General features: G+C 30.5%; 1 long non-coding RNA gene across 1 annotated transcript; it reads right to left on the reverse strand.

The window, feature by feature from the left end:
• Positions 1–6,369: 6,369 nt before the first annotated feature.
• Positions 6,370–9,846, reverse strand: LOC124373381. The gene is made up of 2 exons (XR_006923427.1): positions 8,878–9,846; positions 6,370–6,468 (listed from the first exon to the last, which is right to left on the reverse strand). It is a non-coding gene; the product is annotated as an uncharacterized LOC124373381 (long non-coding RNA).
• Between the last annotated feature and the right edge of the window lie 1,949 nt (positions 9,847–11,795).

Below are 11,795 nucleotides of genomic sequence, written 5' to 3' on the forward strand. Positions count from 1 at the left end.
CACCTCAGAATGTAAAATGCAATGAGATCAATATAAAGGTTTTAATCTCCTTCCAGGTTCATCCAGAAATTACCTGATTAAAAATAATTTAAAAACTGCTACAATTTCCTACTGAATTCTCAAACAGCCTTGAAATGACTGGGTTACCATTCCATGAGTTGACTTTGAAGAAAGGTGCAGTTGTAATGCTGATAAGAAACTTAATTCAATGAAAGGATTACTAAGTGGCACAAGACTAATTATTGTCAGAAAAATGTTTGAGAACTGTTTTGGATTTGGAAATTATTACTGGCAGACAAAATTAGACAATGGGTATTGTACCTCGCATTGACTTATCACCATCTGACACTAGGCCCTACTGTTCCACTTTCGTTAAAGTAAAGACAATTCCCTATCAAAGTGACATTCTGCATAACATTGAACAAGGAGCAGGGACAAACAATAATTCAATTATTGACAGAGTCGGAGTATACTTACATGAATCAGTGTTCAGTCATGATCAGTTGTAAGTGGCCCTATTGCGCGGAAAATTGTTCAAAAATGTTAAGGTAGAAATTAAACCTCAAAGTCGGCTTACATCCAATATGGTTTGGAAGGAAGTATTGTGAAATCAGTCTTTTACTGTGAACGAGGTATCAAGAGTCTTTTATTATGAAAAAAGTTGGAACAACATGTCAACTGATTACAATTTTTAGTATGTGATTTTTCACGTGACATTAAAAATATGAGAATTTACTTTTTTTTTACTAAGTATGTTACTCCTCAAAAACTATTTTCTCCTGTTTAAAACGAGGTAAACAATTACTAACGCGCCCCTCTCCTCCTAATTACAAGCTGGAAATTTAGTATAAGGTAAATGTGATGACTTTCTTGTAAAAAGTAATGCTGTTCATATAATACCTTCTCATCTCTCTTATTATTAACAATGTGTAGAAAATAAACAAGGTTAATAAACTACCAAAATAGTTCAATAATTTTATTTACAAAACATAAAACTTTTCTAAAAATGAGTATATAAAATATTCTTAAATTTAAAAGATTTGTACATTGCATTAAGACTAAATTATGTTTAGTAAACTGATGATTTACATTTTACAATTACTTTACAAAAATCAATGTAAACTTATTTTTTTAAACAATATTTTCTGGCTACCAATTACAGTAAAATAGATAATAATTCTGAAACCATTTCAATAATATCAGATTTTAATGTTTATTTGGACAAAAGATTTCTTCTGGAATAAAACTCCAACTTCACAATGATTTGAGGTACAGAATTTGATATTAACATATAATTATAAACATGAGTCCATTTGATAAAAATGTGCCGTAAACATTTTTGACCGCTTTGTTCAAATCAAAGGAAGCTGTTAACAAAATGACATGTAACAATTCTAAATGTTTAGAGCACGTATAAAGTAAATAATCCCAATACCTACATACACTGCTTTTAAAAAATACTAATGATTTATTATGATAGATTAAAATAAACTACTAAAATAAAATATTAAAAAGTGCTTAACAAAACATACTATTGTTGTTTTTTTTTATAAGCCCACAAGAGCAGGAGTTACAAATTAAGATAGAATTTTTGTTTGGTGATTCTAGCTTTTAACTATTCACTATGCTAATCCAAATAAGATTTGTTTCATGCTTTACATGGGACATTCAATTTAATAACTCTTTATTCTTTTTTGTATTAATCTCATTTGAAAATGTCAGTGTAGAGAGTGGATGTCTTTACCCACCACTGTTGAATTAGAGATTAAAACACAACAGGACATATTCAGGTGAATAATAAAAACAACGCTGCTGAATCCCCATACTTGTTGTCTTAAGTTTCTAACTCCATGAGCAAATGAATAGTGAATGATCCCAGGAAGTGGCTGGTGGGAGGAGAGGATGACATAGAGGAGCTGAAACGTCATCCTTTCTTAAAAAAAAAAAAAAAAAAAAAATTAACTGGAATGATTTGGCAAGAAAGGCTAAACCAGCGACATTCGTCAAATGAATAAAATAATTTTGGACCAAAATTCTGTCAGATTATAGTATAAAACCTACATTGATGGATGGATTACAATCCGTTCTTGCTCTATAAATAGCCAACCCTGAGGCAATTAGAGACTGTATTTAAGCAACCTAATTTTTAAACTGTATTTTTCTGTGAAGATACAACAGTTTCCTTAATTCCTGAGTTAATTTTATTCACAAATTTAACAATATATAAGTGAAGCTAAGATTTGCATTCTCAACTATACCTAGAAAGAATGTGTAATCTTCCTGGTTTAAACTATCATAATATATCTTAATATCTTGTTTCAGCTTAAAAAAAAAAAAACTTTTCAGTTTCGAAGAAGTATTGTTTTTATCAAAGACTAGGCCTACTTTCTCACAATGTACTGATGACGATAAATATCAGGTAGCACTTTAACTACAAATATAACTGGAGGTACTTATAGAGGACCACTAATAGTTAACTTAACGGTACTGACTACATAATTGATTAGTTAATATTATACTTTATCTCAGAGATCAATGACAGCATAATAGTAAATAAAACTAGTTACATTAAAACAAAAAGAAACAGTTACACCCTACACAGCGGATCAACTTACAATTAAAATCTTAAAATAACTAAATAATTAAAATGAAAGACTTAAAATAAGACTGAAACAAGAATAATTCAATCCTTCAACAATAGCCCTTGTGTAAAATAGAAAATATGAAAGTTCAAATAATACTTTGACATCTTTTTTGTAAATACTGATTAACCAATTTTAAAAACCACAGTAAAACTCTGCTATATGACATATTCAATAAAACATTAGCCAGAACATTAGTTGAATCTTTAAACAATAATAATCAACTAATACAAAGTGAATACGAATACTAAATAAATTTAAATAGATTAATAGTTTTAATATAGCTTGACATCAATACAGATAGGGCACAATTAATTACAGCATGAAAAGATTGGTATAGTGAAAAAAATCAATTGAATGAACAGTAAAAAAAAAAAAAAGGAAATATGGAATACAAGAATGTCGTAACTGTGAAATTGAGTCTGAGTATATTAAAACTATCCAGACAAAAAACTACAGTTAAAAGAATTAAAAAAACAATGCTATGAAGTGATCGATCACATATTTATACTTAAGGTCACACAAAATTTACAGAAAACATTATTAGTTTCAAGGTATATACACATCAGTCTTAGAATACTCAAGCATGAGAATATCATGGATTTTTTAGGTTAACATTTACACAGTACTGAATTTTTTCAAGTATTTTTAAACACAACAAAAAATGAAGGATTAACATTATACTATTAAGTTTTTATTATATATTTTAAATTATTTGGAAGTCTAGTCCAGGGTTTCCTGAAATGGCTTGGGAAGTGCATGTTAGGGAGTTCATGTACTCTTTTGGTCAAGCTCAGCAAGTACTGTAATGCAGATGCTCTTCTTATAACTGAATATTTCATTTTTACACTTTGAAATCAAAGAATGCAGTAGCATAATAACAATTCTTTTCAATAAGGCTCAATTGTCATACATTGGGTCTGATAATGTTTTCAACAAAACCAAAAGGATTTTACTCAAATTATATGTTTGATTGTTGTTTTTAAACATTTACATAGTGTATGCTTTAAAATATATTTATTTAAGTTTCACTAATAAAAAGTTGAATAGTTCCTAAACATTGAAATATTTATGAATATAAGAAGATCAAGTGGAGTAAAGCAGCATAAGTGAATATACTCATAATTTTTGAAAACACAAGCTTGGTATCAATGGCAAATTTTACACTGTTGATTGCAAATAGCACAGTCCAGTCCACAGGAAAAGATACCATCTTGATGTCTGAGTGTCCTATGACATATCCAGCTGCAGCAGTATTTTTGTTTCTAATTGGTGTAGAGTAATTGTTTATTGTGTTCTAGAGCCTTTGTGCACAAAATCACTAGGACCAAAGTGGCCGATCGAGCACAATAGTAGACAAACTCTGCTGTTTAACAATCAAGACTTCTTTTGACTTTCTACAAGTTTTAAGTAGTTACTGCATAAGATAAGACTCAAATATTTTGTCGATTTAAGGATTTCATTAGTCACTGAAAAATTAAGAACGTCATTTATGGCTGCAATTAGATTACGGAACCTGCCAGTGAATGCTCTATTATTAATTACACTAAAACACATTTGGTTTCCGTAACTTCCAATGGTGACTAGTTGTATATCAGCCACAAAATTGTATTTACCTAATGTTGTTCTGCATTAAAACAAAAAAGTATGATAAATGGCCATAAACTCTTAAAACACAATTGAAAGTATACAAATATACTAGCAGTTATCCGTGTTATTTCAAACGTTCCTGAGATAACTGATAGTCACTGAAAGCTATTCCAATCTCCTGATCCATTTTAGATTTAAGTTTATTAAAAAGTGTTCTTGGACCCTGAAGTGGTAGAGTGAAACAGTTTTTATTTAATTTTCCTCCAACATTCCATGATAATTTATGAAATTGCTCTGACGATTTGAGTAATAATTGAACTGTTTTAGGCCAGTGTGGAGGAATCCTTAAACTGAAGACAATAGCAATTAATGATATAATGCATAGTAATGGTGATATAGTACATAACGATATACAGCATTCTGTGCAGTTTACGAATGGAATAAAGTTTATCTTAGATTATATTATATTGGTGTTCTTGTTACTTTTATGCTTACTCTATGTTTTCATAAATAGCAATACTTTTCAAAAGGTACTTAAATAATTAAACATACGATTGTGTTGTAATATTATAATGTTTACATAGAACAGTTTATTACTTTATGACAGGTTCTTTTAATAAATAAAATATATTTGCTGCAATGAATTTCTTAAGGAAATGTTCACAACTTGATCACCAGTCCTGATATCGAAGAGAAAAGTCATTCCTTCGTTGATACATAATTTAGTACACTTCCTTTACATACTGTCTCAATAAACTGATTTGGTTATAAAGAATCAAGCAAGTTCCGTCTCCTTAATTAAATTTACTTTCTTATTTTCAATACTATTGTAGAGTTTGCCTTGTGCTCAGATCAAGAAAATATATATATATATACCAACGGAAACCAACTCGATCATAAAGTGTCTTCTTTCGGCTCTTTTAATTTACTTTCGATCAAAAATGTTTCAAGTAACAGTTATAGTTTGCCTCTTTGTTCCGATGAAAAAAATATATAACTTGGTACTACTTAAACATTAGTGCGGTCAAAAAGAGTCAGGTCTGTCTGATTAAATTCACTTCCGGTCTAATTTATTTACTTGATCTATAAAATATATACATATGTTCGTTTTCATGATCTCATTGGGTCAAAAAGCGGCTATTACCAACAATTGTAATCTACTTCCGGTCTAAGACATTTCAAATGTTATAGTTAAATATTTGGCCCAATGACAAAAGTATATCATACGACTAAAACGTCTCTGCGGTCAATATGAGTCTGGTCGTTTTAATTCACTCCCGGTCTAATTTATTTATGGTTCCACAATTGAATTATGCTGTTCCACTAACAAAGAAAATGATTACATATGTGGGGTTTGGAATTCAACTTAGATTAATATCTGGTGCTGAATAGATTTTGATGTTTTCAGTGATCAAGAAATATGTATAAATGCATATGCTTCTGGTATAAGGGGAAGAGTATGTTAACATTTGCTTTTCTTTAACTACAGTAAAAATTCCATACACAATGTCAAGGAAGCTAACCAGATTCGATTAACTTATGTGCAAACATTCACAGCTTTTTACAATAAGATACTTTTTATAACAGCGTTGAAATAATATTCCCATTGAATTAAATGGTTTATTAATCATTGGTGCAATTTAAATTTAGAATTAGATAAATGACTTCTGGCTATTCTTCAATGCGAAGAAACATTTGTGCCGTCGTCGTTGCTTTTCTTCAAAAGCCAAAATTGATAATGAGAATCATAAATATTTTGATGTTTTGGAAGTCTAGCACAAAATCTTCTACACAAATCTCAAAATTTTTCAGTGTGACCCTCGTACAAGGTTAAATGAAGACCATGCAACATGGGTATCTTGGCAATTGGTCCTGGACAAGCATCATCTGATCTACCTCAATGGGTTAATTCAAACTAAAATATAATATTACTTTTTTAAATTTGAATAATAAAATGTAAATTGTAGTTCAAAAGAGATCCATTACATGGGTTAACATATTCCACATCCCTTTGATTAGTTACAAATACCTTTCTTATAATAATAAAAGCTAGGCAGTAAAATAATTTTAAAAATTGTTTACGAATAAGCTTACTGTATACAGAGACGCTGTGGGATAAACTTTAGAAACACTGGCCTAAAGAAATAAACAACATATTATTGAGATTGTGATGTAGCTCTATGGAAGTTGTGATTACAATTAATATTTTTCAACTAATCTCTTCATATTCTTGAACCTGCAAAAATATTACAAAATTACAGTGGAGATCTGTTGAGAGTAATATGTTACAAGTTAATAAAGCAGCAAAGCAATTAGTTAAGAATCATATCATAAATTTTATGGCAATTCTTAGAATTAGAAGTCAAATGTAATAGAGAATTGTAAAAGATATTTCTTTGATTTTGTGCTTATGAATATGGAATTATCCATTTTATTAATGCACTGTAAAATAAACACTCCTTTATTGAGAAACAGATAAAACACTGCCATACGATGACCAGTAAAGGGTGGACCAGTGATGGTTAAAGGAAGTATTCCCATTCGTTAGAGATAATAAGATTATCATTTGCTAAGTACATTGCATATTAATATGTTCACTATGGTGTATCAATAAACTTGTTAGTTTATTACTTCTTAAACTGGATTAAGTCAAACTTTATTGTATTAGTAAATTTAATTTGTAACAAAACATTACTTTTTATCTACTCTTTTTAGATCTAATGCTTTTATGTTGAAAAGACATAGTACACTAATACTTCATCAAAACTTACACCAACAGCTGGTAGAAATTTCAAATAATGCTGATAATTCAAATTGTTGAATTACTTACATCTGCATACAAATTTTCCACACCAATTACACAATTATAAGGGGACTTCAACACTTTAAAATTTCAATTTTTTGTGTTTTATTACAGTATATTTAATTGTGAACACGAAAAATATATAACACTAACATAAAATATTATGACAAGTATTTGAGATAATTCTTTTAAAATCCGTTGTCACGTATTGTGAGGTTGATTTTCACCACTCTGAATTGAAGAGACAGGTTCGCTATGTGAAAATGTTAGAGGACGGAGATTCCAAGGCCTATTTATGTATAAAAAAAGCAAGCCTTATGATGTAGATGTTGAAAAATTAGTGTGCCGGCCATGTTGAAAAGCGGCTTGGAACTAGGCTCAGAAAATTGAAAGAAAAGCTAGGTGGGACAAAGCTTGCGGATGGAAAATCGATAAAAGGCGCAGGACGACTGACCAACAAAGTAATAGATGAGCTACAATCATTATGGGAATGCCATTAGAGGTAACTCAGAAAATTTGGAAAACATGCACAAGGCAGTGTGGGCTACATATTTTCACCGACTTTCCACGGATGAGAACCCAAGGACATGAGTTGTGTCCTCCTGCTCCAGATACCTGGTGCAAGTATAGAAAAGATCCAACTGGCTATAGACAGAAGAAGTCATTGCCAGAGGTCATCATGAATCAGGTTAAATCTATTTTCAGAGATCTAAGTAATAAAGAGCTCCTGAAAAATGTCTTCATGGGCGCACCAAAAATTCTAACGAGTCATTTAACAATATTGTTTGGAGCCGTCTGCCCAAAGTCAACTTCATTGGTAAAAAACACTAGACCTAGGACTTTGGGATGCTGTGATATATCATTCAATGATGGAAGTATAGGTAGAATTAAGGTGCTGGAAGAACTAGGTGTTAAGGATTTAGGCCAATATACAATTGCAGCCCTGAAGAAGTTTGATGACAATCGTATCAAACAAGCTGACCAAGCAGCGGAAGACATGACCAAGGAGGCCAGAATAAAGAAAAGGAGACTGAACCTAGATCAGGAAGAGTAAAATGAAGATGAATACTGCCCAGGAGGGTTTTAACTTAAGTAAGCAAAAAATAGTGCCTTGTTTGTTATTAAAAATTTAATTTATTTACTTTTTCTATGTTTTCCGAAAAAACTGTATTTTTTCAACAAATGACCCGATATCTCAGGAACTACTAAAGCTACAGACTTGAAATGTTTACTCAGTGTCACACATGTAATTGTAAAAAGGTGGTAGTAACCTAATCAATTTAGGTGTTAGTATCAATTTAATTATATAAATAAATTAACAAAAAAATATATTGTAAATGAAAACATGAGTTTTTTTGGTCAATTTAAAAAAAAGGTCAAAAATTGAACTTTTTTTAAACAAATTTAAATTCTTTTACTACAGCGCATACCTTATATAACAATAAAAAGGGTCTGAAAATTTCATCTTCCTATTCCAAGTACTTCTTGAGAAAACGGGTTACCAATATTTACAATTTAACATTGGCGAAATACAAGTGTTCAAGTCCCCTTAATATAGGATAAATGATTATATTATGTACTATGTAAAACAAAGGTTTATAAAATTTATATTTGAAAACTTTAGGACACATATTGTCTGTAATTGCTATGTATGTATATTAGGCCTATACATTTTTAATCTTTTGACATGGATTTTGTCAACTTGCAAGTTACAACACATTTGAAATTAAACATACATATAAAATACTTTTAAATTATTAATAAGATACCTAAGTATTACGAAACTACGATACTTGATATTAAATTGTGTGATTTTATTTATAAAATTTACTCAGTACATACCTATATTATGACGGAATAAAAGACGTAAAGATGGATTCGAAAACAAGCACAGATTACAACCTAAGAAATTAACCCATTTGTTGAATCACGTGGATTGTCAGCTGAAACAAACATTTAAGTTAAAATTTTATTAACACCAGAAATATTTAAAGGCTCTGTCAGAAGTAGATAGATTTTGTGACAAACAAAATATTAATAATTTATTTCTCATGGGATTTACATGTAGCCTTATCTTGAAAACCACTGGAAAAAAGATTTTCATTCTTCCATTCTGCATGCATTAAAATAACTAAACATAAAATGATACAACGAAAACTAATGTTCAGGAACGTTATTAAAAGTGGTATTTTTTTACAGTTTTAGAAATGTTATATTTGTTTCAAAACAACTTTATCACTTTGCCTAGATCCATAAATAAGTTGTGAATTTAAAAAAATTCAAGTTCAACATATTGGAACGAAATGGCGTACTAAGCTGCCAAATATCCTTAGCCAAAATATTTATAAAAAAAGTCAGTACAAATTTCGAACTTGTTTTCAGCACTTTCTTTACCAGTTCTTGGTGATTGAAAAATTCAGAAGGGATTTGCTGTACTCGATATCTCAAATAATCGTTTGAGATAAAACAAATGTTAATAACACAGAATTTTGAAACATTTTCACCCATTCCAGAACACTTTTTGTTTTTCCGTGCCATGGTGGCCACTGAAACCTCTTTTCAAATTTCTAGTTTTCCCGCTTGAAAATTTCCGATTGTTTAGTCCATTTTCAAACCAAATAAAAAACTGTAATACTACATTTAATCCTTACACCGAGGGGGTTCACGTACGCTATATGGGGAAAAGCCACGAAGCTGTGGTGGTCTAGCCCAAGATTTCGTCGCTAGCTATATGCAAGGAGTTTGGTGACGATTTATTGCTATGGCAAATCTTTAGCTCCATATTTTTTATCACTGTGTCTTTAAATGTATCCACATCACATCGTGTATCTAATAATTTTTCCTTCCTGTGATGTTTGGAAAATACATACATCCTATTCGGATAATAGAGAACATGAGAGGCAGGCTGCACGCAGTCAGTCCATCACTACGAGTCAGATGTCTACGGTGCGTAGACTTACGGTACGAGACCGCGATTTTTACGGTACATAAGTCATATCCTCTATCTCCTGCTATCGAAATGGTAGCTTCCATAATATCCACTTACGTAAACGTTTATGGATGTATATTTATTGAAAATCTATTTATGCACAACTACACATGTACGACGTATAGAATAAATACAAATTAGCGATAGTCTGTCTACCGCCGAGCAGATATCGTCCGCGCATACTACTAGCAGGCACGCTGGCGTTGGTAAATATATACATAGAAAATACGAGTTTAAATTAATATGTGATTTATAAACTACGTTATTTTGTTACCATGCATTTATAAACAGATTTTATACACAAAGAACTACAAAACACGATTTAAGGTTGGGACACACATAACCGCGCACCGATGCCCGATCACGTGAGGTCGGCCGAGTGTCGGTTGCGGGACCTAGCCGGCCTCGGTTTACCGTTGAGGCCACACATGTCCGTATGCATGTCACCGAGCGCAACAATCATGCACTTGTTTGTACTAGAGCTCATGTATTCTTTTGTAATTCGAAGTGAACAGATACTTAAAAAAATATTCGGAAGATTAAGTATTTGGCTTGAGGAAAATTTGTTAATATCTCATTGTTGTTGTTATTTTTATTAATCGCTGTGGTGAATGAAACATTGTAATGCTACAGTAAAAGCTTTGTACAATCAGCTAGTATGTAAAATTTTTAATATAATCCATATTATCTTGGTTATATATTTTTTATCCCTATAATTCTCTGATTCATTGTGTTTTTCCATTGCAAATGAATTTCGGTCAAATACACTATAAAACAGTTTATTTAGGTGTTTTTATAGTATTAACCCCAAGAGAGGCGCTATAGCCTCGTTGATGACAGAGAGATTTGCCACTGTTGCAAGCCCACTTTATTATTTGTAAATAATATATACTGGAGAACTTACAAAAAACAGATTATTACCAAAAATGTTGTCTTTCTTTTAATAGCTCCGGAGGACAAATAATTAATATGCCAGGAATTAGTCAAAAAATAGTAAAGAAACCATAAATATATTTTATAAAAAAAATTAGATTATGGTTTGATATCGGTCAAAATGATATGGTGTATTTGGTTAAGATAATACATTAAGTGTATGGTTAGTCATTGTCTGCTAAGTTTATAATAATATTTAAATAGACACGTTTAGACCATTATAAAAATAACTTATTTATAATATAAAATTATTAATGTTACATGTGTAAATGCCTAATATTTGAACTGTAAATCATGCATAAATCCATCTTTTTGTTTTAAATACAGCACACCAGTTATACTAAATTTTTAAACTTTGAGAACGTAAGAGTAACATTATTTACTACATAAGCTACAATAACTCATGTTTTAATCATTTCAATTCTTGCTCGATTCCGCTTATTTTTTAACCCTTTTTTGTATATAGTATCCCCCAAACACAGGCACAGCTCTCTTATTGGGGTACCTAAATTTCCCCTTTATTTTGGGTAAATCTATTGGCCTAATTATTAAGTTTTAAAAAAAGAAAAAGAAAATCTAAAAGGATGTGAATAACCTACTTTTATATTTTTTATTACTCTAAGTGCATAAATTTGAAATTAAGTAGAGTAGAAGTAGAAAACATTTTTTAATGTGTTTATTTACTGCTATTGTATAATACGTTATTCGGTCATTAGTATTATTTATTATTGGCGTAAGGCACTGGCAATAATATTTGATTTGTAATATTCAGTTTTGTTATTATAATGGGGGGGGGAAATAAATTGATTTATTATTATTAATTTATAATTTAACATGG

Source organism: Homalodisca vitripennis, unplaced genomic scaffold (genome assembly GCF_021130785.1).
Source record: "Homalodisca vitripennis isolate AUS2020 unplaced genomic scaffold, UT_GWSS_2.1 ScUCBcl_5412;HRSCAF=12111, whole genome shotgun sequence".
NCBI classification, from domain to species: Eukaryota; Metazoa; Arthropoda; class Insecta; order Hemiptera; family Cicadellidae; genus Homalodisca; species Homalodisca vitripennis.